This window comes from Lepidothrix coronata, unplaced genomic scaffold (assembly GCF_001604755.1).
Source record: "Lepidothrix coronata isolate B3197 unplaced genomic scaffold, Lepidothrix_coronata-1.0 Scaffold24, whole genome shotgun sequence".
Lineage (NCBI taxonomy): Eukaryota > Metazoa > Chordata > Aves > Passeriformes > Pipridae > Lepidothrix > Lepidothrix coronata.
The window spans coordinates 3,841,102-3,868,258 of record NW_016690204.1 but is presented as its reverse complement, the minus strand read 5'-3'; the positions used below and the strand labels follow the sequence as shown (position 1 = coordinate 3,868,258).

Genomic DNA, 27,157 nt, shown 5'->3' with positions numbered 1-27,157 from the left:
GGCACAGAATTTATGAGAGATGTCCTGTGTCTTATTAAACAGGAATTGAAAGCAACAGGGTAGAACAGAGGAGCACAATAACATTTCACATTTCTAACACTGAGAAAATAGGTCTTTTTTTTTTTTTTTAACAAAAGGGTGGGGGAAAAGAGATAATATGAATGTAGATTAAATAACATTTACTTTACTAAAGACCTGCTAGATCAAAAGTAGATAAAGGGATAAAGTTCATTACAGATCTCTGTCCTGCATAATTCACCTTCATGAAATGTGAAACTCCTGTTTAGAGAAAAAAAACCACAAAAACAACACCAAAACCACTTCTCTCTCTTTCTTTCTTCAGAAAGATTTTTCCTAGTTTTCCTTTTAGTTGTCTCTGAAATAAATGCAAGTTGCTATATGTTGCAAAGGACTTTTCTAGACTTCTTGGTAAGGACTTGGAATAGGTGGAAATAGTATCTTGTAGAGTCAGTGCTTGTTCAGCCCTCAAAGACTGGAGCACCTAGGTTAGAAATTACCTGGGAAAAGAGATTATGTATTAATATAATCAGTCATAATGGTGGAGAGCATGTGGGCAAAGAACTCAGAAATTTCAGTCCAGTGCTAGAACCCTTCTCTCTCAGATAGTGATGTCTTACCCAGTAACATGTAAATCCAGCCCTGAGCTTCCTTCAGAAATTAAAGATACAACTTTGGAAAGATACTCAGTGCTAATAATCAAGCCTTGAAGTGGCAAAATAATCTAAGACATCTCAGTTGCATTTCTAGTGGTCAACCAAATACTGTAGCCTTGTAGTAAATGTTGCTAATTATTTATTCCTGCTTTTAACCTGCTCAGTTTATCTGTCATATAGGAACTGGGATGGGAAGCTTTGCAGGTCTTAGAAAGATTTGTGTGGTTTGTATATCTAATAGCAGAGATGTTAATGGACGTATCTCCTGATATAAACTGCTTTCCCAACAGTGATTTTTACATGGGAATAAGAAATATTATAATGAAAATATATCAGCTTTTGCCTTTCTCTTTTCTGTGACATGAGTTCTGGCCAAGTGTCACCCTGTCGTTTGTATCTCTTCAGTCCACTCCTGTGCCCACCCATATGTTTCTGTGCATCAAACCAGAGAATACTTCAACAATAATATTTTACATCCAGGATTTCTGCTTACCAGGGTATTTTAAAGTCATCAAATGTTCATCAGAACAGTGCCAAAAGAACAATAAGTACCTGCTGAGGCAGAATGGGAAGGGCCATGTCAAATATTTAAGCATCTGAACATTATGTTCAATTGCTTCTGAAACATAATTGCCTGGAAATTTTGAGAGAAGAGACAGCTCACACACCTGGTGCTGGAGAGGAGAGGATATAAAATATTGAGTCATTCCCCTGGTGCTGCATTGGCTCTTGTTTGCCCCACATTGTGCCCCTGAATCCTCTGGTGTCAGCCCCTTGTTTCCAACTCACCCCTCAGCTCTGCTGAGAAACGTCCTGCAAGTGGCTGGTGTGGCTGTTCAACAGTGACACAGCTCCTGTGTAACTGTGTCATTTATTGTATTTGTGTCTGTGTCTCAAGTCAGGCTTTCTTCTAAAATTCTGTTGCCCAGTTTTTGTATCTTGATGTATAACTGACACTGAAAGCACTCCTGCAGGTGTAAAACACCTCTCAAAAGCGCAATAGATTTCGAACCCTGGGAATTCTGTTGAGAATATGCCACGTTCAAACCTCACCACAAAAGCTATTCCTTCATGCAGAGCAGGTGATGTCTCAAATCTCCAAAATTGCAAATTGAATGTTAGTATTAGAATTTAATTCTATTAACTCCAGGAGGTGACGGGAACATTGAGTGGAAGAGAAAGAAGGAGCTGTTTCCTCTGATGTTAAGTGCATGAGAGAGAATTAAGACGTGCAGGAGCAGGACAAGTTAATTTAGAGCTCAGTCAAAGGGAAGGCACAGGATGTGACTAAAAGAAGTTTAAGAGTAACTAACAGGAATTAGGATGTAAGAAGGAGAAATTAAAATATTTCTCATCTCAGAGACAGCTCTGCATCTGCTGTGGGGACCCAGCCAGCAAAGAGGGTAAAGCAGCCAGAGCATATCAGGACTAAACAACTGTAGCATTACAGAGGTGAACCTCAGGTTTAGATAGTACTTCCTGAGGATGTGGGATGGTCAAGAGAAGCCCCATTCATGCTCAGCACTGCCCCTGCCTGGAGAGCAACACATCTCCAGGAGACCTGCCCTTCCTCCCCTGCCAGTTTGCCGAGTGCCCAAATTGAGTGTGAGCCCTGACTGCAGCACTCTGCCGTTCCCTTTTCTAGGAAAAGCTTTGCTGGATGTCAGTGGCAATCTGGTTTCAAGGAAACCCATCAAAAATGAAACTTTCAGTTCCCACCCTGAAACACACTCCCCACTGCTAAACTTTGTAATGCTTCCAGATTCCACTTGTAGTGAGCAAAATTACTGTCCACAAACCACTATTTCAGCATTTATGATCATTTCATCATTTATGATAATTTCAGCACTTATGATAATATCACAAAGAAGAGAGCAACAGAATCCACCTACATTTCTCCTCATTAATTTACTTTAGCTGCTTCTCAACTAGGAGAGTTTAAGAGTTCCAGAGTGGGCAGAAAAAAACAACCAGTACCCAAGCATCAATCTTCTCAATAAGAACTACCCTCCTAAGCACCTTCCTGCAGAGCTCCTGCTAGTGCTGTGTGGACCTGTGGTGTGATCTGGGCATCTCCATCTGTCTCCCTAGAAGACACCATGGTTTGACTTAAAACTCCCTCAAATGAACCCTCAGAAAGACAGGAGCTCAGGAGAGCACCAGGTCAGACACTTGCAGGCAAAGGAACAAAACCTGGAAGAAGTCCCAGACTAGATCTCATCAGGACCAGTTATTTGGAGAGAAGGGTTCCTGCCCTCCTCTGCTGGGGAGGGGGTTTGTGGGCTGCCATGATAACAAACAGAAGTAGTCATTTTTTCAATGGGGAACCGAAATCATCATGAAATCAAACTCAAAATTAAACAGGTCTCTGCTGACTGACAGGCACATCAGGATCAGGCATCATTCTAGTCTGCCCAGTTGCAGGAGCTCAAAATGGTGTGTGTTTCCTTACTGGCACTTGCCTTATGTCCTAGTTTAATTACTAATTCATCAATATTTTATACAATAAAAAGTAGCGATTTTATCATGCATATCCCTTGATCAACATTACTTTGTGCTGAAAATTGATCAATTATATTTACTCCTAATATCACATAGTAATATGATATAATAATATAATATAATAAGAATTATGGTATTAAATGTTAAAACCTTCAATATTTTCTTCAGGCTTTGGTATTCAATGACAAAATTATCTCAGTCTATTTGTTTTTTTCCAGATGCAAACATTCCCTCAGTAACAGGCAAGGGAGATACTTTTTACAATTTGAAATTGTATTAATTGTATTATTCAAAAATAAATACAGGTTGAGCATAATTGATAAGGTATTGGGGTGTAAAGGTTGGTGAGTCTTATTTAAGAACTCTCATACAGGTAATCTTTGTCTGTCAAAAATCCCAGATGTTCCTTGCCCCAAGACAAAAACCAAACACCTCCCATCATCCAATGAGTGCTGTCACTGGGAATGACCTTCCCATTCACTTCACAGCCATTTATATTAAACCCAAAATCTCTTTAGATAAGAGCTGCAATCACAAAGGTGAGATGTCACAAAGCCACCCACAAAAGCACAATCACTTAAGGAAAGTGTTTCAGTGACACACAAAATGTAAAGTGCCTCCATGTATCCGTGCCCACAACATTCCTTACACGACTCTTCTGCTGCCTGGATTTTACTGTTTTCCTTTCCAGCATCTTCACACCCTTAATGTTATTTCTCAACATCTTTGCACTGCTAAAAACGCCCAATTTGGCTTTTTTCCCTGCCGTTCTGTGTGACCTTGAGTGGAATGTCATTGTCACAAGCTGCCTCTCACGGCGGGAGGTCTCTTTTTCCCCCGTGTTTGAGCGCCGGGGTCTTTGATTTGGTAAAGCAGCACTCGAACAGCTGATGCAGCACTCGGTAATTTTCTCCAGCCACAGAGGTTTATGGTTTGTCCAAGCTCCAGCAGGAGCAGCAGTATTTCACACACACATAAAAACGTTTTAAGAAGGCACTTCTGGAAGTGCTTTGAAAACACTGAGCTTCACAACCCCCCCAAAAGGTGACTAAGAAGGATACAGGTATTCCTGCGGCTTCCCAGAGCGGCAGGACCAGCAGGAATTCAAAAATGCACAGGGAAAACAATATATCCAGTTGGAATTACAGTGAGTCTCAAAGCTTAAAAAAACCCAAACAACCCAGTGAAATTTCCAAATCAAAAGAAATATGTTAGATTAATTAAACTGTCCAGAATTTTGCTGGACCCTGCTGTAGCTTTTATCTGAACATACAAATCAAATTAGGATGAAGTCTGCTTTGTGGTGGAACATGAACTAAGCAGGCTTCTTGTACCAAAAATAGTTAACAGGATAGCAAGTATAACAGCAGCGTACATACAGGCAAGATGACTGAGCAAGTACTGGTGAAAAATCATTTATATTTGCTACATGGTGTTTGTAATTCAGAAATAGATAAATCAGACCCAAACAAACAAAAAACAAACAAACAAACAAACCACAAAACACACACACACAAAAAAAACCACAAAAAAACCCCCAAAACAAAACAGAAAAAAAAGAAACCAAAAGAAAATTAAAAAAAACCCTTCCAAAACAGTGCCTTGTCCATCCATCCCAAAGCCCAGTCCTGGACACAGCAGGGGTGACACAGCCATGGCAGATGATCCTCTCTCTGCAGGAATTGCCATTCCCAGCTATGACCTGGGGCTGCCACCCCCAATTTGGCCCCTTAATCAGGTCCTATTAATTGGGCAAACTCCACTATTAGTTGAAGAGCTCTGCTCCTCAACCAGCCTGGGGACAGCTGGCAGAGACCACCAAAACCAAAGCCAAAAAGGCTCATCCTGACGTGGCTTCAGCCAGAATTCCTGCAGGACCAGTTAAACCTGGCCTGTGTTCCCTGCTGTTCCACTGACAGGTGGGAAAGGGAGGAGGGAAACCTCTGCAGCAATTCAACATGTGTCTCTGCTTTCCAAAAGCATCCAGAGGGGGATTAAAGACCCAACTGATATTTTGTGCACTCTAGAAATCTCTGGGTGATGGTGAAAAAGTGCATTCAGCAAAAGGGAAATAAGTGCCCGAAGTACAAACATTAAAAACTCTTTAAAGCATTAAAAAAAACCCCTCTTTAAACATTAAAAACTCTGCTGAGAATGAGGAACAACAAATAACGGCAGTGAACAGAACTTTCTTACAAGTTTTCCACGTGGTTATGGCATTTTGTTTTTAAATAAGCATTTCAAGGGACACAGGAGACACACTTGAAATCAGCCCCGGCCTCCAGAATGTGGGACACCTACACTGTAAAATGAATTATACATCATGGCATGTACAGGAGACAAATTAATTTGCACAGGTTATCTACCTTCCAGCAGCTCCACAGATTTTCATGGCCTGTGCAACACTTGAAAGGTTTGCTGCAGCCCACCTTCTCCCTCGCCTCCCTGCTCTGCATTATGCCAGATTATTCTGTTATATAGGTCAAATTCTCGTGCAGAAAAGACCCTTATATATCTTTTTTGAGATATATAAGGCTGGAGATGTTAACTTTTTAAAGCTCTACCGACCCCATGACAATTATTTTAATTTTATGTAAAGATTTTTAAATAGATCAGCTTAGTAAATGATTATGAGGCACTTTCCTATTAAAAAACCCTTTTTTCCACAGTGAACTGTGATTGAGACCCATTTTTAGGAAGCATCTGAAGCCTGTGCACCATTTTCTATGGTAGCCAAGGATGCCTATCTTTCAGTATCTGAGAAATCATGAACAAATTTGTGCCTGCACTGTGTTCACTAATGACATCAACCTTTCCTTAGACAGACTGAATAATAACCTACTGGATAATAGAAATACCTGCACATTAATGACTTTGCATGTGAGATGTTAAAAACTGTTAAGCATTTTTGCAGTGTGCCCTCAAATTGGGTGTGGACGTGGACACAGCTGAAGGAAAAATGAGTTTCAGAGACCATAACTAGAACAGATGGCTTGGGTGAGAAAACAGAGGACAGAAACCAAAAAGATAATTCTCATTCTTAACTTTGTAATCCCCCCAATAACATAATAAACATCTAACTAATCTGACTGAATCTAACTAAAAAGGTTACTATGAAAATTAGAAAATTTGAGACATTAGGGTTTTTTTCCATTTTGTTTCTAATTCTGAATATTTGTATTAGATTTGGTGATTAATAATGGACTTTATTGTTTCATAAAACTTTTAAAAACTGCCCATCTTCATATTTATTCCATCTAAGGCTCACATGCATTTATGTGTTGCCAGATGTTTTCTCACTGGGTAAGCTGAGAGCTCTCAGTTGTTAAGTTCAAAGCCAGATGCAGAAGTGCAAGTGTTTCTATGTGTAAAAAAAGCAACCTCTGACTAATGAAAAACGAAGAACTGAAGTTAAATGGGTATCACTTGGTGAAATTTTAGGTATTTGGCTTCCAGATGGCTGCTTTAAGCTCTGATTGACAGCTGGACATGTGAAGTGTTCATGTCAAATGCAGTGAAAGACCAAAGATTTTTTGGTTGTGCAAAGCTCCCACAGTTCTATTTGAGAGGTTCTAAATAAATTACTAGATATGATATTGCCCAGGATAAACTGATATTGTCTCCATTTTTTTCACTTGCAGCACTTTGAGCCATGTAAACAAACATCAAAAATTAACAAGAGTGGAAGAGGAGAACTGCAAAATTAACAATGCTGCTTTGTCTGTTGGACATTAAAGCCACAATAAGTTTACTAAATTTGAGAAATTAAAATAATTTTTTCCTGTTCATGATGTTATTAAATTTGGGCAGATATAGAGAAGATAACAGGATCATGAATGAACACAGACAACATAAAGACAAAGTGATACAGTAAGTCATCACAACCAGAAAATTCAAGATCTCAACCTGGTAGGCATATAAGGAAATATAAATTATGAGAGTTCTAAGCAATAAAAACATCTGTGTGTTAATAGGGAATGAAAATTTAGATAAAAACATTTCCTGGTCTGCTCAGCCATAACAATGTTCTTTTGTTTGTGTTCTTTGTAATTTAGCTGCTTGACAACTTCATTCAACCTTCAGCAGCAAGCACAGGTATTGATTATCTCTGAACATCCTAATGACTGGAGGCTGGGACACAAACCATAAAAGCAGAGTTTCTGGTTGCCAGTGAAATTATAGTTTGCCCTACAAGATTGCACAATAAATCAGAGAACAAATCAGCCAACATAGGGCTCTGGGGTCACCGAAGTGATGTTGACACATTACAATAATGAGAACTTGAAACACCTCGTGCCCTATTGATTTTTAAGCTGAATCATTGCCACTGCAGGAGATTACAGGAGTGTGTGCTGGAACCACGGCCCACGTGGGAGATGCTGATGAAAAATACAAACAACTGCACCAAAATAGTTCTTTACCTGTATCACACAATACTCTTCCCTCTCCTCCTCAAGGTCTCAGACTGTAACTCAATCAACATTTAACTGCTTAACTATCTCACTTACAAGAACTTTCTATTTTCTTCTTTATCTACATTAATTATGTAGGTACATAATGTAGACGTGAAGTGACACTTTAAAACATCTCCCAGAAGCTGCATATTAGAAAAGTCAGACTACGAGAAATGCTTTTTAATGTTCCAAGTAGCTTTTCTGTTTTCACTCAACAGCAAATTATTCTATGATATAAAAATAACTCCAATAATCACCAACTTATTTTCAGTGTGCAACGGAGAACACAATATGCAAATGCCAAAAACCTTGCCACCAGCTAAAGAATAAAAATGCTTCTCTTTTTCTCCTTTTACTTCCACTTGATAGCACTGAGAAGCAATAAACTGTCAGAAGGTGACCAGTGACACCAGATGATTACAGTCCTGTCACGACAAAAGGAGCAGTTATAATTTGCACTGCAGCCAATTACTTTAGGAACACATCATTTTGCTTAAGGGGAGAAAATAATACCTCTATTATCACTTCCAGCCAGGAGATCTCATGCTCTGCCACTGAGGTGCAAAGTAAGGAGAGAAACTATTTAACGAGTGGCCCCACAGTAAATAAACTTTGAAGGTTTGTTGTTTTTTTTATTCTTGGCAATAAGCACCTTTAAAGTACCACCGTGGTGTTCTTAATGAAGCATAACTGTTTGTCAATTGTCAAGACAGAAAAAAGGGATAACTTGAAGTAAGAGAAAGGAGAACTCTGTGAAGAACTAGGTAACCTATGGCAAAGAGAAGAAACTTTTACCTCTTGATGCACTTTCCAGTGGAAGGGATTAGATAGTTAAATATATCCTAAGGATTAGCTCCTGTTGGGCTCCTCAGAGATATGTTTTTAATCAGCAGCTCTGCACTTGGCATTTAGTCCTTTAGGGAGGGGGGAAATTTTCAAATTATTTCTCTTCTACTCTCTGAAATTCAGTGCCATCAGCAAGACTCCAAAGAAAGAGAGGACAGAAGGACAAGAAATCTCAGTTTAGGATAGAGGCCCATCCTCTTAAGCTCCTCACAATTTTTAAGGTGCTTATGCTCAACCCATCTCTCAGTGGTGATTCCTGACCTTACTGACAATGTGGAATAAGGACAAAAGGGACAGTCAGGTACTTAAGGGAATACAGGTACCTGTGTTTGTGCAGATGTGTCAGGATGCAGTTCTGAACACACACATCCCCCCAACCTCTCTGTCACCACCAGACACCTGCAGTTATTTGTTCTTGCCTTCCCTCTCTCCTTTGTCCAGCAGAGCAGCTGAAGGCACCTCAATTTTTCTTTCTGTCCGTGCCCAAACTGCTGCTACTTCATCTCATACCTAAGCCTGGGAATTCCACTTAAGCCAGTCCATCCTCTCCCTGATCTTCCCTCAGAGACATCCTCAAACAAATGAGAAACATCAACTGTGCAAAGTGCCACAAACCAGCCCCTAAAACCATTAATAGGGGAAACCACTCCCCAGCAGGATCTCCCGTGCAATAGTTGGGAGCCTAGAGGCAATTTTAATTACCAACATAGAATCTGTAGTAGAGGACAAGCTGCCTGCCATGAACCCAGTCTTTTCTAGGAGGAAAATTTAATCTCTCTCCCCTAACAGTGCGATAGGTTTTTGACATTTGGGACATGCTACGAACAGAAAATCAAATTAAGAAGATGCTCAGTCACACACAGAGAGAACAAACAGCAGTAAGTACAACAACAAACATCCCTGTCTGGAAGACAAGAGGCAGGACTTTGTAGGAGTTTAGGAAGAGAGAGTGCACATAGATGTGGGCAGGAGGAAGCCCAAATTAATCACCAATTTGGCTGCTGGTCCAGCTCCCAGCTGAGCTGCTTTGGGTCAACCCTTGCTCCAAGGACACTGTGACAACACAGAGAAACAAATGCCACTCAGATTATTGATATAATCTGTTAAGACTGTGCATGTTTCTCATATTTTATTGATTGTTTTATGTTCTAACAGATGAAATATTCTATTCAACATTCTCCTTGTAGTTCTGTAACTTCCACAGAATCATTATCAGTAAATGTAACAAATCCCTCAGTTCATTTTGCTAATGTCAATCTTAATTAAAAGCATGGTAGAATTCATTAGACAATAATTTTCAGCATTAGAATACAATCATATCACCATTTACCATTTTTTCATCAAAATAAAAGTCAAATAAGGGGGGATAGTCTATTGAGCAAGAAAATTAATAATAAAAAAATAGCTTTAGAAATTTTTACCATGTAGGTAGCATATGAATATGTGGGCAATTAAAATGGCTGTAAATGCATTATTAACATTCATATTCTGGAAGAAATACAATGGAAAAGAGTCTGTATTTTGACACAGAAACTATGTCAGCACAAAAAATCCTGCCATTTTCCTCTGCTGTTTGCAATAAGAGAAAGTCTCAGCACATCAGAAATACTTTGTAAACCTTATTTACAACAAGTCAGGACCCCTTGGCTGAGTACAACAGTAACTGGCATGTGATACCCTACCAGGAACTTCTCCTGTAATTTGCAATAATTTGCCTGTTTCAGCCACGCAAAGTCTACTCAGCCTGTATGAAAATTGTAGAAGAGAACATCGATGGTCAAAGACAGAAGATTGAACCAGTTAAAAGACCTCATAATTCTCATATGAAACCCAGAGAAATAACACTAAGGTTGCTTATTTTTTAAAGGAAATAAAAAGGCGAGTAAAAAGAAAAATACCCACAGCTGGAACAGAGAACTAGAAAACTCTGCTCTCAGAAGAAAGGACACAGGAATTTGCAATGAAAATTAATAAAAAACCAGAAGGATGTCTCTCCTCCCACAAACTCTACCTGTCAGGATCTTTTTTAAATGCAATAACTGGAAGACTCATTGTCAAAGACAATGTGTTGCCAAAGGAAACACACTCAGGGAAACTTAAGGTCTGTTCAAAGTGGAACTAAATCTTTATTCCCTGACGACAAACCTGTTGCCTTGAGGATCAAACTCATCTCTTCACCATTAAACATCAAGATAAAGAGGAGTAAGAGCAGACATGATTCTGGGACAGCTCCATAGACCTTCTTCACCTGAGGTACCTGGTTCCCAGTGCCCTGCTCTGCCAGAGCTAAACCAATAGGAAATAACCTCAAATCTGTATTTCTCTCTACCTGGTTCTCTCTCTTCATGTGGAGGGTAACACTAAAACTGTTTATTTTTGACTGGTTTGTTAAAATTGAAGGGTTTTTTTTTAACTAATTCATTTCCCGGTAGTGAAGCAGAGCTGGGATTTTCCTCTCAGCCACACGATGTCAGTGTTGCTGAGTAAACATTTGGAATTTGCATATTTATCGGGACTCAAATAAAAGCTCAGACATTTTGCTCCTTTAAGACCATCACGGGGCAACTTAACACAGCTGAAAGACGCCACACTGCAATCCATCCAGAACTATCAGACTGCCTGACTACAAATTAAAGGGTATGGATGTTACCAGTTAATGCACAATGACAGCAGTGTCAACATTCAAATATTCCTATTGTTGGTTATCTTGCAGGAATGTCACCAGTATAACTGTGTATTCCCACCTCTGCATCCCACTGACTCAAATTTTTGAAGGCTGATGGATATTACTTCATGCTATGGTTATAAATCTCATTAGGAAAATAGATTTACTCATTACAGTAAAATCTAAAACTGGCATCAAAAGGTAATCAGTCCCCCCTTTCCCACATCACTGCCAGTTCAAACTGAGGAACTGGCCCACCAAGCTGTGTCCTGCTCCGAGAACAGGATCTCATACCTGAATAGGGGAGGGAATTCTGCCATAACCTGCCTCCTAACCCTTCAGCACACATCTTTCTTCTGGAGCTATCATTTCAAAACATAAAAATACACTTCCTAGAAAAATCATAGTGCTGCTAAGGCACAATCTAATTCAATCCTTGCTCCCGGTCACCCAAACCTGGAGAGAGAATGGAGACCTGAAGATAACAGGATCGCCGTCAAATATATCCTTTGTACCTTGTAACTAAAAATCCAACTGTATGGATTCTTTAGAACGAGATTTTTCTTGTTGCAATACCACTGACAAAAGATTCAAAGTAACTTTTCTTGAACACTTGCTTTCTTTTTGATGTCTGGGTACCGCTTTTCCCCCTACAATCTCTTTGTATCTCTCACCAGCCCACACTGTGTCCCACATTTGGGGTATGGCAGGTTAAAAGTCACACTATGTCACCTTCTGACTTCAAAAACATGATTCATTCCTCTGTGCAGCCATGAATAAAAATCCATCCCAAATGGGGGATGGGGAGAAGGTACTAGGAAAGTTCAGCTCCTGTGGGTGTTTGAGGCTGTTTAATTTACACCAAAAAGCCCAGCAGATGTATGAAACGCTACCTAAGGTCTAACATATACACTGATGGATCCAGATATAGGCTTAAAACCGTAAGAAATGAGAGCAGAAACATGAAAAACTACAAAAGGTGGATGCAAACAGTATTTTCCTTGGTATTTCTGTCTCCCTCACCATCTGTATCGACAGACTTGTATTTTTTAACACTTCTACACAAAAAGAAATTAGAAAAGAAATGGTAATTGTAAATATTGAAGATGATGGCCATGTTTTTTTCAAATCCCTGGCCCACTCGTTACAAGATACTGCTGTGCATCTTGTGTCTCTCTTGTTAACATTTCATGGAGCACTTCCACAAACATACGTTTGTTCTCGTTGTCAACACTTTGCTCTGTCACTGCACAGATGGCTTCACACTGAAGCATATGAAAATACTAAATTCTTCAGAAACCTGTTGAAGTTTGCAATGCCTGTAAGTAATGAGCATCTTGGCAGCTATTTCTTTAATACAGATATTACAGGATGCTATTTAGTGCTTCCTTATCAGTTTCCAACTTGCTGCTCGAAAAAAAAAAAGTGGAGTTTTCTTTAAACTTAATTAATAGAAGTGTTGTTTCATTCAAAATAATTTCTAAACAGAATACTACATTTTGCTATTTGTCTACGCAGAATTTAAAAACTAGTTAGAAAAATTATGGTTACACACAATAGGGGTTTGTGTTGCAACAAAAAGGAGTTGGGAGGACACCAGGACTTTGTTCCTTCTCTAAGTTCAGCAACTGGTGGAGTTTTATCTTCAAGATTTGATTCCAGTTCTGTCTAACACAATCTTTTGTCCTATGCCAAACTAGTTGTTGGCTCTAGAAACCATATTTAAAATAAATAAATAAATTAGAAAATGAGAAAAGAGGGTGTCCAATGTGATTATTCTCATGTTTACACTAAATCAAGCAACCTCAGTTTCAGTGGGCAAACTAAAATTCCCGAGACAAGAACATGTGCACTGATTACGTTAGGAACATATCCTTTTAATTTCTATTGCTTCCTTATTTGGAGCTTCTTCTGCTGGTTCCTCTATAGAACCTGTAGAACAATGCATAGAAAATAGCACAGCAGAGCCTCTCCAGCCTCAAGGTTCTCTTACACTTCTCAAATAGTAAAAAAAAAAAGTCTCAACTGTTCTAATATATTCTGTGTAATCAGCTTTTTATTCATAAACCTTAATGTTATGTTATTAATAGAAGATGGGAAGTCTGCAGAGCTCTCACAAGAAAAAATTACTTTCTCTTAATAAAGCAAAAATATATTCAAAATAACTTAGTTTAGATTATAGGTCTGTATTTTAAATCCTAAAGGCAACATTAAGGGAATAAGGGAAGCTGTGGTATGTAATATAGGTGTTATAAGAGGCTATACAGAGCCAATTGTTTAAATGCTTCAATTCTATCATACCTGTCTTGTCCCTTATTGAAAGGATTATTCAGAACTTCCATAAATTCAGAATAATTCAGAATAAGAATTTTCTCAGAGCTGAGTGGAGAACTCCACACAAGGTTCAGCAGCAATGACAGTGTTAGAAATGAGACCCCTGGGAGGGGAGCAGGGACTGAAGAAGGGCACACCCCTTATTGCACTGCTCCCCAAAAAACAAAACTGGCCCAAAGGAAGATCCCAGATTTTATCAGAAACTGCAAAACTCCAGTATTTTCCAAACTCTGTTTTTAGGGAACAATATTGACTCAGTGCCCCACCTCAGAGATGTGGAACAACAGCAAGGGCACATTCTGAACTTGGGTTAAAAACACTTGGTAAACACATAAGTGAAATCCCCCTGCTGAATGGGAGTTAAGTTTGGTTTTGAGAAAGATTTGCTACTTTAGGAAAAGGAAAATGCAGAAATGAGAACAAGTGCTGTCAGTTAGAAATGAATTCTATAGAACATCTTCACATACAAAGACACACAGCTGCATTTGTCTGGCATTTGCTTTCCAAACCTTTCCTAAAAGCCTCCAGTGATAGAAATCTCATAATCTTCCAAACTCATCTAATTAAATATTTAGTATTCTTACTATCAGGAAGCCTTTCTAATGCCTAATCTGAACCTTCCTTTGTGTAACTGAAGCCCACAGCTTCACATCCTACTCACTGCAGACATGGAGAAGAACACATCAAAGCTCTTACATCCAGTGACATGTTAGAATCTGTTTCTTTAAGCAGAAATGCAGTTTACTGTCTGCAGCATTGAAAAAATCAAATGAAACATCTGTTACTAACTCAAGTTAGACCCAAGCACTTTTGCAGTTCTACAGCACGCAGGAAAGTCCAAAAGAAATTCCTCAGTGAGGTAAAAAAAGGACAATTTCTTCTACATTGTCAAAATGAAACACGGCAAAGTGGCAGTGCTGTCTCTTTCTTCTTTTCCTCCACGTTTCCAGTTTTCTTAAAACGTGGATATAATTTGTTAATTTGTTAAAATTAACCTACCTCCAAGGAAATAACTGCCTGAAAAAAACTGCTTGGATCCAGTTAGATTTTTAACGTGTTTGTGCTTCACAGACGTAAAGATTTGGGGGAATAAATGTACACATCCTGCATGCCATTTTTAAAGATAATTCCCCATAAGAACCTCAGCTTGCTCATCCATCTTTGTCTTCTGTTATCTTAACGGGCACAATGCCCTTGGCTCCTCTGTAGTGCTAAAACTTGCAGAGAATGAGAACAGCCCAACCCACCTCCCATCTAGGAAGGCACAAGATAATCTACCTGAGTCATGCATTCAAGTGCATGATTAAATTTGCATCCTCCACTTTTCTTATTCTACTCCATAGCCAGAGTCAAGCTGTGCACCAGCCAGTGACTCACACATTGTTATTGTATAATATTAGTCATTTAGCTGTTAATTACCAAAACAGGGTTTACTACAAATGGCTGGAAAAGATTTGCATCCTTTTCCACAGATACAAATATATTTCAAAAGTGCAGAAGCATTTTCCACTTTATCCCTGTTGTGCTTTACCCTTTTCTGGGAACTGAAATAACTCACTGCTCAGCAGATCCACCCAGCTGATAACACAGGATGGTGGGATGAGACAGGCTGGAGGGAGGTTATCCAAGAACAGTCCTTCAGATCTTCTTGGATATCCCCCCTCCAAGTGGGGAGGTGCTAAACTGATCAAGCAGAGTATGATGCATCACCTCTTCTGTCAAAAGACTCGTCTTCTAAATCCCTGCCTTGCATTTCTTCTCTCCTCACACTTGTTCTGTGAGGTTGTACTGACAGGATAAATGTGTGTAATCATAATTCAGAGGAACTCATTCAGAGAAATGATGGCAACCAAGAGCAGGCAGAGCTAATCAAGTCTTGAGTGTATCAGCAAAAGTGTTTAACTTTTATCTTTTTATGACACAGATGCTCACACACACATATCTACACACACACACTTGTGCAAATTTAGGAACATCATAGGTTCTGAATAAAACTTTCTAGTTGACTTTGGCAAAATAATAAACCTCATAACCTCTGTCTCAAAGAAGTCCAATAGGCAGCTTAGAGATCTCAAGCCAGCCTCGAATGTCTATGTCTTACAATAATCATTATACAATCCTGGTTATATTACAAATCATGGCCAACATTTGGCTTCTGATCATTAGTTAAACTATTTGAATTCAATGTTTTCATTTAAATGCAAAAATGTTCAAAAAGCATTTCTTAGATTAAAAATAAAGATTCCCAATCCCAATAACTAGAAAGGGTTGAACCAAAATACAGAAATTAAAATGTGCGGGACAGAAACCTGAGGAATCTCAGTCATAGAAAACTGGTGCAGGGAGCAGGGGAACCTTTTTAAATTCAGGCCCCCTGAGAACATGAAACACTAAGGTCATCTGCAGCATGGCAGATTTTCATTTGTCCAGCAAACAAATATTTTCTAAGAGGGTAAAGACTTCTAAGTATTGGAAAAGGTAGTCCAGGGAATTCTTTTCAAAGATTAACAGGATATCTGTCATTGATGACACTCGTAAAGATGCTCCTTTGGGGGAGCAGAGCAGGGCTCAGTGACATGAGGAGTGCTCCTCTGCACCACTGTTCTCCTGTGATCACCAAACACCTCATTTCAGCACCAGAATGGAATTGTGTTTTGTGCTTGCTCAGCTCTGTGTAGGCAAAGGTGAACGAGAGCAGAACCACCACACTGCCTCCCCTCTTCAGAATGCCTTGCCCCAGGTCTGAAACACAGTCATTCACTGCAAGAAACACTAACACACAAACCTGATGCTTCCATTAGTTAGAAAAAACACCAACACACAAAGAGGCTTCAGCTTTACCCAGTTTTTCATTGTTCAGTAGTTCCAGGCTGCTGCAGGAGGAGTGTGGGAGCCTGTACCAGCTGCCCAGCGTCGCTGCTGTTGGTTTGCACTTAGTTCTTTTACAAGTTTGCTTCCCTTAGTTACAGCAAGACTTGATGGATGCAGTTTCTCCTCCTACAGGCTATCCAAGGACTGTGGAGGAGCTCAGTCCCCTGTAGTTACTGCCTCTCCCAAAGATGCTCAGCATCCCCCTGCACACTCTTTGTAAAGTCCCATTTCATTGATAATTCACAGACTGTAACATATCTCACAACTGAGCTCTTCTCTGACCCCAGTTTTCCAGCTCTAAAGACCATCCTGAAGTCACTGAATTAAGAAGGGGTGTGATCAGTGAACCACAGCTATCAAAGATAAAATGCTCTGTTCTCGAGATTAAAACTGAGCAAAGAGAAGTTCTGCCAAACTGTTACATGACTGTGCTCAATTTGATTTACCTGCTGTGATAATTTTAAGTACTTTCCGGAGAGATGGTGAGATCTTGAAAACATAATTGGAAGTAAAAAAATAAATATTAAAATACCCAATGCCATTCTTAATATCTTCCTTTGGTGAATACTACTGCCTGCCGTGGCTCAAAAAAAGAAGTAGGATGCAGAAAAAGGCTCATGATTTCAAATATGAAAGTTAAAATGGGATTAGGTTGACTCTCTTGGCTTCTCTGTTGGTAGAAAGTTCAGTCTGCCACGACTGGATTCTGACTCTGCTGACACTGGGAAAGGCTCATGACTGCAATGAAATGCCACCTGAAATGAGCTCTGGTTCTGAGATGGTTTTGCTCTCTGGCACAGGCAGCACTGTCCTGCTTTTCCTGGTAACTGTCAAGATTAGTGCAGGATCACAGCCTCATGTGGTGCTGCCTCCACTGGCAAGGAGGAAAACCAGGACATCTTCTCACTGTTCATCATACAGACCTTATCAATAAATAAAATAAAATTAAAGAAAAGTCTTCAAATGAAAATGTTAGATGATATTCATTTTCATTATAGTCTTGTAAATATTCCAACAAAGTAAATATGGTTTCAGATTCCTGTGTGTCACAGCCCAATATCAAACTTTCCCTGCAAACACAGGTGAGAGCAGATATATCCTGCCAAATGAACCTCTTCCTCTTCACTGACAACACACATGGAAAGGCTGGGCCAGGAAAAGTCAGAGGCCAGAGGGGACTTGCCATCCCAGGATTGCTCCCCAAGGACACGTGCTGGCAGAAAGGCAGAGTCACCTTAAACAGGTGCTCTCTTGATGCCAAGGTGAAAACATAAAAGTCACACAAAGCAGTGCAGAAGGAGAGAGCCAAGATGCTCCATCAGGGCCTGATCTAAATGTCATGTTCTTAGAAGACTTGCTCCACTGGGGCAGCAGTTCTTCAAGGATCCTGAGTCTCAGCTTAAATGACATTAGTCATGAAATGACTTTCCTTAAGAGCATCAGGTAACAGTGCAAGTTCTCAGCAGTAAGAAATCAGTCCCCAGATCAGCAGCACTGATGTGCCACATGTGCCTCTCACTTCACTTTTTTACAGGTAAAGCAGCCACTAGATTCGGGTTAATTAGTAGTCAGAAACAAGTTCTCACATAAGCTACAATTTATTTACCTGGAAAAACGGCCAAATCTCCTTCTTGGATTACTATTAGTGGACTACCATTACTATTATTCATGTAATCAGAAAGTCCAACTTTAACAAAGAAAACTTTTTGAAGTTAAAAAGCCCATAAGCACCAGAGAGCACCACAGCACAAACAGAGGGAATAAATTCCATTTGCAAAGGGTGGGGATTAGAATTTTACATCAGGCTCCAAGACACGAGGGGGGAATGGATAATCTTTGCTAAAACTCTCTTCCAGTTCAGGTTGGTCCATTAGTCTTGACTTTCATCTGGTTACTTCCCTCCCCTTTTCTACCCAGCTAAATTTGCAATAATTAATTACTACTCAGGAAATCTGCTTAAAACTTCTGATCATCAAATCCATAAAAACAAAAGGGAAAAAAAATAGCTTGGATTTTTAATAATCATTAGCAAACCCTTCAATATATATTTAATATTGATCAAAAGAGATTATTTTATTCATTGCTAAATATTCAACCAGTCTGTTTTTAATTATCTCTACCAAAATGCAGGTACATAATGCACAGCTGCCAAACTCCAGGTAGCCTAAACTGAATAAAATAATAGTGTTTGCTTCTCCTGAGAATAAAAATACTTAAAAAAAACCCTCAAGGTGCAAATGTAAAGCAAGAGAATTTTCAAGAGTTTGTGGGGTTTGGAGGTATACCTTGTTTTTGGGAACACCTGACAAAAAAGAACATTTTGAAGTTTTTATATCTCAAAAAAAAAAATACAGGAAGGATGTTAAGTCAAGGCAGTAAAACTGGGCTTTTTGTCATGTTTAATTGCTTGAATTCATAACCCAGTTTTGCTGAATCTGGATGTTCCTGCTGACTCAAGCAGGTTCTCCATTTTAATACTTTAGAAAAAGTTTGTGTGTCTCCACGTTTGTGAAAGGCAACTAATAAGCCCCTGTGATACGACAGCATTTTTTGAAATATTCCTGACCATCAGTGAAATTCCACTTTGCAGAAGCCTTATTGCTGTGCATGAAATCTGTAATTAACTACAGGACAAAAGATAAAATAGGCCCTGATTGCAACCTGGTGGAGGAAGTCACACTGTGCTTTATTTTCAAAGACAATGGAGGGAAATCACGGCCTCTGCAATTCAACGTGGTGAAATGAAAAGAAATTAAACGCACAAGGGGCACGACGGAGACAAACACAAGGCAGAAATGCTTACACTGACTTCCAATCCCCCAAAGCAAACACGTTCTCACACTGTCCAAACTGAAATCCAGGTAAAGCAAAAGCAGTAAGTGTGCAAAGTCACTGAAGACAACTCTGCTACATTCCTTAACATCTCCACTTGGTACCTTAAAAAGAAAATGAAAAGGAAAAGACGTATTCCTAAAGGTACAGACCTCCACGACTGACAAGATAAATTTAGAAGGAAGTTTCACCAGAAGAGAGTTTGGCACTTACATATTTACTTCTTTTCACTAATTTGTCTGGTACCTCACCCAGAGGCAACCCCACAGCATTTGAAATTTAGAGAAAACATGTTTATGACGCACCTTTTTAAAGAATAAGCCTGAACTCTTCTCCCCTCTGGTGACTATGTACTTATGGTACTTCTTGTGTTCAAAACTGCCTCCCTGTGCAAAGCCACCAGCTGCAGATCAGTGTAGTCACCAAACCCTTTATTTCCTCAGAGTTTATGAGAACTATTCCTTTGTAACACATTCCAAAAGAAAATTAAAGGCACATACGTTATTTTCAGCCTGTTTATGGCAGAATAATCATTTTGAGAAGTAAACTTTATTCCCCTATAAAGTTAATACATTTCAAAACGAACATTTCAAAAGTTATGCTTAGTTCTCAGGAGATGCTGTAAACTATTTCCCAGTCTTGAAATATACATTAAAAAAACCCAACACCACTGAAAAACCACCTGAAATAACCAAGGTCCTCTGTAGTCTTTGTTCCCACCTCTAAGTTCTGGAAAGATATTATATTATGACATAATCATTTCAAGAAAAATCCCTATCACTGAAGTCGACTAAAAACTTGATTTTAGTCAGCTTGAGCTTTTAACTAAGAAGTGAAAAATAACTCCCTTTTAGCACATTCCTTACTTAAATTAAAATATGAAGTAAAGCTTAGACAAGATACTTTCTACAGTTAAAATTTCCTACACATTTTTCCCCTGGTTTACTCTTCATGCTACTCTTTCACAATAACTTAAAAGCATGAGTTAACCACATTTATCTTCTTTCTCCTATTTAATTTGATGCTTCATTTACCATATCTAACATATTTATCTTAATAAAATTCACTGAAATTTAATAACAATATTTTTCATTACAATGGAAAAAGTCCAAACTTCTGATATTGTACTTCAGGGTATTTTTCTAGACCTTTTCTAACATTTAGAATACCACGAGGTTGATCACTTGAAAAATCAATTTATTACTCGTTCCTGGAAAAGTTTTCTGGTTTATGAGCAAACTGAGACCCTCCATGAAAATTTTATAAAACAACTAAATTTGACCAATTCTATGATAATGATACTACTGAAGTAACTGCTTTGAAGTTAGAGAGACTGAAAATAACACCTTGCCAGATAATAATAATGAAGTTGCTTCATCCATCTATCGTTAAGTTATTCTGATTTCAAACATTTATCACGTAGGGAAGAACATAAAGCTCAATCTTTCTAAAACTGTGCTTGGAAAGGGGTATAATGAGCTGCACTTACACTCAGTGAGGTACCAGGGTATTGGATGTTGGGAGGCACTGATTAAACACAACTTCCTGCCCACATCTCACAGAGAAGGCGGTGGGAATGGGAGCTACTGAATGTTTACAGCCTCTAAAACACCCAGAAATGCACTGCTGCAGGAAGAAAAACCCTGAAATGGATAATCAAACCCCTACAGATCCGTGAGATTTAAAGGAAGCACAGCTTATAACTGACAGACATTACACGGACTCTCAAGGGAAGCACCAGTGAAGGATAAAACCAAAAAGTCCATTTTTTGCCATGAAATAATTGCAATCTAAAAACAATGATTACACACAGCGTCACTACTCTTGCTGTAGAGGAGGGAATGCTGTTCACCTAATTGCAGTTTAGCTCACTTTTGAGAAATCAACCTCATTTGCATGTTCAAAAAACAACAATGTAAACATCACATGCCTGAAAAGTAAATCTGTAAAGTATGGTCAGAATAGCAAGACATTCAGACTTTATACATGTCCGTTGCTTCATTTACGAAATACATATGATACCAATGTCCTGTATGTAAACTAATTATTCAAAGCATTTCGTAAGCAAAAACAATTGTGAACTTTCTGTTTAACACTTATATAAATCCTAATTACTTCTCTGTCAAGACCAAATTCCTTATCACTATGGAAGTCACAAATAGAAAGACTGCTTTAGATCTCACTGAATTCCTGAATATCCACCAAAATAAAATACCTGGAGTGGAATTTGATGTACAGTCCTGGAAGCAATGTGATTTTATGGTGCCTGAACTGTAGAGCCCAGCATTCCACTACTGGGCTGTGCCAGATTCTCCTCCATGTGACAGCAAGTCTTTCAAAAATATTATGCCCCTATGAAGAGTCTGGAAGAGATTCCTTTTTTTAAAAGCTACTGAAACTCACCTTCCCCACTCCCCTCAACATTTTTTCCACACTTTGAAGCGTGGGGGTTTTTTAAAGAAAGAAAATTGCTAAAGTCGTTCAAAGTATTCAAATTACCTTGCAATTATATCCAGCTGGAAACTGATAGGCACTTTTCAATCCCAGCCTGTTATACCCGGTTCCTGCCTTTTTCGGTGCAGAAACATATAAATGGATTGTTAGCCAAAATTACCTGTATGTTTGAATTGTATTTATTAACTAAATGTTGCTGCTGTTTCATCCCATGTACTTTAACAAGTGCAGCAATAAAACTTTAAAATACTCACTTAAATTGTGTTTTTTGAGATCAGTATATTATTCTGATGGCATACAGGTACCCTACAGTTAAAGAGGCAATTCCCAGGTTGGTCGGGAATGCTGTAAGGCAACAATCCATCTGACAAAACCACTACTGATGAGCCTCCTGCTACATTCCATATAAATGCTAATACATATTCCACCCAAAGAAAGTCAAGCAGCTCCCTGAAGATGAAGTTCACATGAACTGCAGCCGGAGGAAGGACGAAGAATCCCCCCCGCACGGTATTTTCCGTAGGCACCTCACCCCGCGGGGCGTTCGCTCGCGGGGACGAGCCCACGCCGTGCACACACACAGACCCAGGGAAAACACGGGGAATCCGGGGAGGACAAACACACCGGGAGCACCGAGCCCCGCCGTCGCGTCGGTAAGTTTATACACGACACACCTTCGAGCAGAGGCAGCATCCCTGTGCCGGCGGTCCGGGGCTGCATCCCGGGCTGCATCCCGCTCCGCATCCCGGGCTGCATCCCGCTCCGCACGCGGCCGGCAGCCCCAGGAACGCTTCACCCCGCATCCCTTCACCTCCCACCCGGCCATCAGCCCCCCCCTTACCCTCTCACCTTTCACGTGAGCCCCCCCCTTGCCCCCTCACCTCTCGCCCTTCACGTCGGGAAGTCGCTGCCGGCGGCGACACAACCCCCGCAGCCACACATGTCAACTTGCCCCGGCCCCCCCGCGCTCCGCTCTCCCCGGAATTCCTCCCCCCCCCCGCCCCGGAATTCCTCCGAAGCTGCCTCTGCCTCACCTGAAGGGCATCTCCCACGCCCGCCAGCAGCTGCCAAGGTTTCATCGTGGGCCGGGAAGCTCCCGGAGGAGCCGGGGGGAGCGGCCCCGGCCGGCCCTGCAGCCCCCGGCCCGCGGGCACCATCCACGGCTCCCGGCCGGGGGCAAGGGCAGCGGGCAGCCCTGTGGCCCTGGCCCTGGCCCTCCTGCAGGAGCCCCGCAGGGCGAGGGGACAGCGCTGGGCACCCCGCGCCCCCTCCGCCGGACTCCCGGGCGGAGAGATGCGAGCGGGCAGGATGGAAGCGCTTCCAGCCTCTCCCGCTACACCTCCATGATTCAAAATGTCCCTGGGACAGTATTTATGACTCCCGATACGCTGCGCTCCCCACACTGCCACGAGCCGGGGGATGGAGCCCTGGGCTGCCTGCGCTTTGCTCCCCTCGCCGACGAGGCTTCGCAGTGCAGGCGCTCAGCGGAGCGCGGTTGTTTTATTTGTAGAGATAAGAGCAGCTCCAACGCCGGCTTAGCTAAAAACCACAGCCTTGTGGGAAAGGGAGGTGGGCAGGGGAGAGCAGATTACACTCAATAATTCATTTGTGGAATGGCTCGACGTATGGACTAAATATTAACTGCTCATTGAAATGCTGGACGTGGTGCTAAAGTTTGTAGGGCTTCGCTGTTCGGGTCTGTGTAGATAAAACGGTTTATATTTTGTTCTGTGAACAATTTAAGCGAGATGGTTAACGTTTGGATTAAATGATGATTAATTACCTGTGAAATTCTGAATTAGCTTAAAAACAACAGTATTGCAGAGTAAGTTATTTTTAAGACAAAGATTGGCTGCAACTGAAATAAAACCTGAACATCTTCCACTAGAGATGGCAGCAATTAACCCATTTGTGGAGCAGAGAAAACAAAAACCTTTCAGATAAACATTAAAAATTGACATCTTTCTCTATACAAAAGCCTTGCTTATTCCCTACGAAATTGCTATTTCAAAGTACATCAATTTATGTAACCAAAGTAAACAAGTAACCACTTAAACTCTAGTGAAAAATTCTATAGATGCTACTTAGAGGACTTCTGTAATTCTCAAAAATGAATTTTCTTACCACACATACACCATTTCTCAAAAAAAAAAAGAGGTTAGTAAAACATCTTTCAATATTTATCATTATTCTGCAATCAAAAAGGAGACTAATGAAGTGATCTCCAAGAAAATAATTTCAATCAGTCATCCCCTTTTTGTATATATAAATCAAAGAATTTGCACCCCTTTGTGGCAGAACGGGATAGGGAAGGTTTAATCATGTTCTATGAAAACTTAAAATATACAAACTAATGTCGGATTCAGAATCTGATTTCATATGGTTTTCCTTGTTTTGAAGTTTTTATTGTAGTTATGCCCACCTTAGTACCTGCAAGGAAAAGAAGACTATCTACCTAGACAGAGTATGGGAAAACGAAGGCATCTTAATCATAATAAAGCAGAAGTGTATAATTTAAAAAGCAGAATGTTTCAAGGGCTGGCCTGACCACTGGGCTTAATAGCCAGAACACATCCCAGAGCTCACACTGCCTAATTGTGTGGCCTTGACCATATTATTCATCTCTTCAGTTTTCCCACTTGTAAAATTAGAATAATTCGACTTACAGTGTCTCCCATCTCTGACTTCTCAGGAGGGCTCGGAGGATTAATGACCCTACAGTGCTCTGGAAATGAATAAACACTGCCTGCTAAAGCAGGGCTAATATGTTTCAGAGCACTAAAGCCCTGAAATGCTAAAAAATCTGATTAAACCACCTTGTGTGTTCAAACATGGGTGAACTAAAACGCAGGGATTACTAAGATACCACACACTATCATTTACAATCAACAAAATACTGAGGGTTGTCTTATCATTCTGCTACTGAAATTTGATTTTCCCCTATGTCCGTCCTCAGTATTAAGCTCGGAGTTACATTAAAAGTGACACCAGCAGCAATTGCCACTGTCTTACAAAAACATGCTGTGAAGGGCAAGGCCACTTAAGAAACCTCCCCACTAGCCCTGGCCTGTTGTTCCCAGCCTTTGCAGCACAAATGGTCACTCAATCAGAGGACCAGCAATGCTGGCAGATGCTACATGTGGTCCTCTGCTGTTCTTCAGAGATCCCCAGGCTTTATTCAAGTAATGGAAAAGAGTTTAAACCAAGTAATTATCTCATTAGCAACAAATAAGAGCGAGGGGGGGCAGAGGGAAGCACTGCAGAACAGGCTGCATCATTCACAAAGTTGTGACAAGAATCAGATCAAAATAAAAGTCTGAATGTCTATGTCCAACTTAAAAAAAAAAGAGAATTGTAAATTCATGTTTCAGTCTGTAGAATTAATGACCTTGAATAAAAAGCTGTACATATTATACATTCATTTTCACCACTCTCTCTAAATGGTGGATAAGTTTGTTTCTTCCACCTCACGTATGAACAAGAGATAAAATTCCCTAAATGCTGTAGTGGTCAAAGGATGCCACTGCTTGTCCTTGAGTCACTGTAGAGGGGCTGCAGAACCTCGGCTGGGTTGGCATCCCCTTGTTTGATAGCACAGAACCTTCAGCAGCTGTGTGTGCAACTATAACCCCTGGAGCAACACCGAGACCAAGAGTTAAATTCTCTGTGAATTGATCTGAGGGATAAGCAAAAGCCTGAGTGAGGAACCGCAACAGGGAAGAAGAGGGTCTTGCTGTGGTTCAGCTACTGGAGATCCTTGTCCTGACTCAGGCACACACACACACACAGTCACATGGAAGGCATCTCTGTAACCTTTCCACTGCACTTGTAAGGAAAAACATTAAATAACTAAAATATTACTGTGATGGCAGTGCTACTGAAGCTTCAGTAATTCCAGAATTATCTCCTTTTTTACTTGAGATCTTCAAACAAATATTGTCAAAGTATTTATTGAATAGCACAGATGAGTGTCATCACGTTATGTCTGTTACTTTACAAGTTCTAAATAAATTTAGTTGTTTCATATCCTTTACACGCTTTTCTCCCTAAAAAAGGGAGCATTTCCCACTTCACAACAAAAAAATCACTTCACAGAGGAACAGGCCAAAGTATCTGTAAAGTAAGTGCCTTTTAGTGAATGGCCAGGCTTGAATTCTTTTAAGACTGATCCAAAAAGTTAGGCATGACATCCTGGAAACCTTCCAGCCGAAAGTCTTCCGTGTGTAACTGATTCAGTTGTAATTTCTCGAATTAAGTTTCTGTGCTGGGGGAGCTATTAAAAACCACTGAAGTAAAATGAAGATTGTTAAAATCCCAAAGTAGCACCTTATAGAAGGTTATTCTGCACCTGCACGGTTTTGACAGTACTTTTCACGCAGGGCAGTGAAATGTGGTTTAATGCAGGTCCGTGCCCGACACATGGGGGCTCTCCATGCCTGATGGATCACTGCTGGAATGGTTTCTTTTTACATGCCATCTAATGATCCAGCAGCATTACAGAAAGAAAGCCTAATGACACATATTCAGTGGGAAAAGTGTCGTGTGATTTATCATAAACACGCTGCAGTTTTATCCCAAAACAGTTTCTGGTTACAGCGTGAGAGTCTAAGGCAGGAGACCAACATGGTAAGAAACACAACATCCATCAGATGTCACAAACATAACAAAGCAAGTGAAGCTCAAGGAAACCCACATTTGAGAATTCAAAATGTTACACAGACTCTAGGTACAATCTTTTGGAGAGAATCTAAACGATAAGGATTTTTAAACCTGAATTATCAAAGAAATCAAAAGAAACACAATCAGCAAACACAAGTTTTTCCTCTACCAAGCAGAATTTTAAAGTGTTCTCCAGGGGCTGGATCCTGCAAGCATCCACAGTGTTTCTGAGCTCACAATGAGACTAATTACAAGAGTACACAAAAATAAGTGGTTTTAGCATTAGATCTACAAAAACGATGTTCCAAAAAATCAGTGATATAAAGTACTAGGTGCTTTCACAAATTATATTTCTGTATATTCAAAATGTCAGTATTTCTCTTTCACTGCTGGCTTACAAATACCCTCTATAAAGAATTTTTAAATGTGATTATATTGATCTGAAATGCTTCATTTTGCATTATTAGTTGGTGTTGTCTTTTCCCAAGGAGGTATATTGCTATTGATGTCACTAATCTCCCTTGAATGTTCTACTTCTGCTTCAGCTGTACATGCAATTAAAGTAGTTCACAAAGGAGGTAAATTAAACATTACAATCATCCAAAGGCACTTTTACACTTTTGTTGTACTTCTAAATGCAAAATTTTGCCAAGTATTAAATGCAAAATTTTATTTGCTTCCTTTTTACAACAAAAACATGCCTAATTTCACTCAAAAACAAGGAGTCAAGCCCCGTCAGTAAAGCAGTTGGAGGAACATAATTTTGATGTATCTAAACCAGTACTGATCTAACAAACGTTACTTCAAACACTGCTACAAAAAAAGTTTCTTGCATAAATGCTACAGAAGAGGTCATCAAAATAACC

At 40.0% G+C, this 27,157-nt stretch overlaps 1 protein-coding gene across 19 annotated transcripts in view; it reads right to left on the bottom strand.

Annotated features, from left to right (window-relative positions):
* The window catches only part of RBFOX1 (RNA binding protein, fox-1 homolog 1), a 1,165,955-nt gene that overhangs the window by 596,183 nt on the left and 542,615 nt on the right, over nucleotides 1-27,157 (bottom strand). Inside the window, exon 1 of one of the 19 annotated variants that reach the window (XM_017808976.1) lies at nucleotides 22,514-22,531. The exons of the other annotated variants lie outside the window; for them this stretch is intronic. The gene's annotated coding sequence lies outside the window, so the exon portion shown is untranslated. Of the gene's footprint in view, nucleotides 1-22,513; nucleotides 22,532-27,157 lie in introns of those variants that run through there. 19 annotated transcript variants of the gene reach the window in all.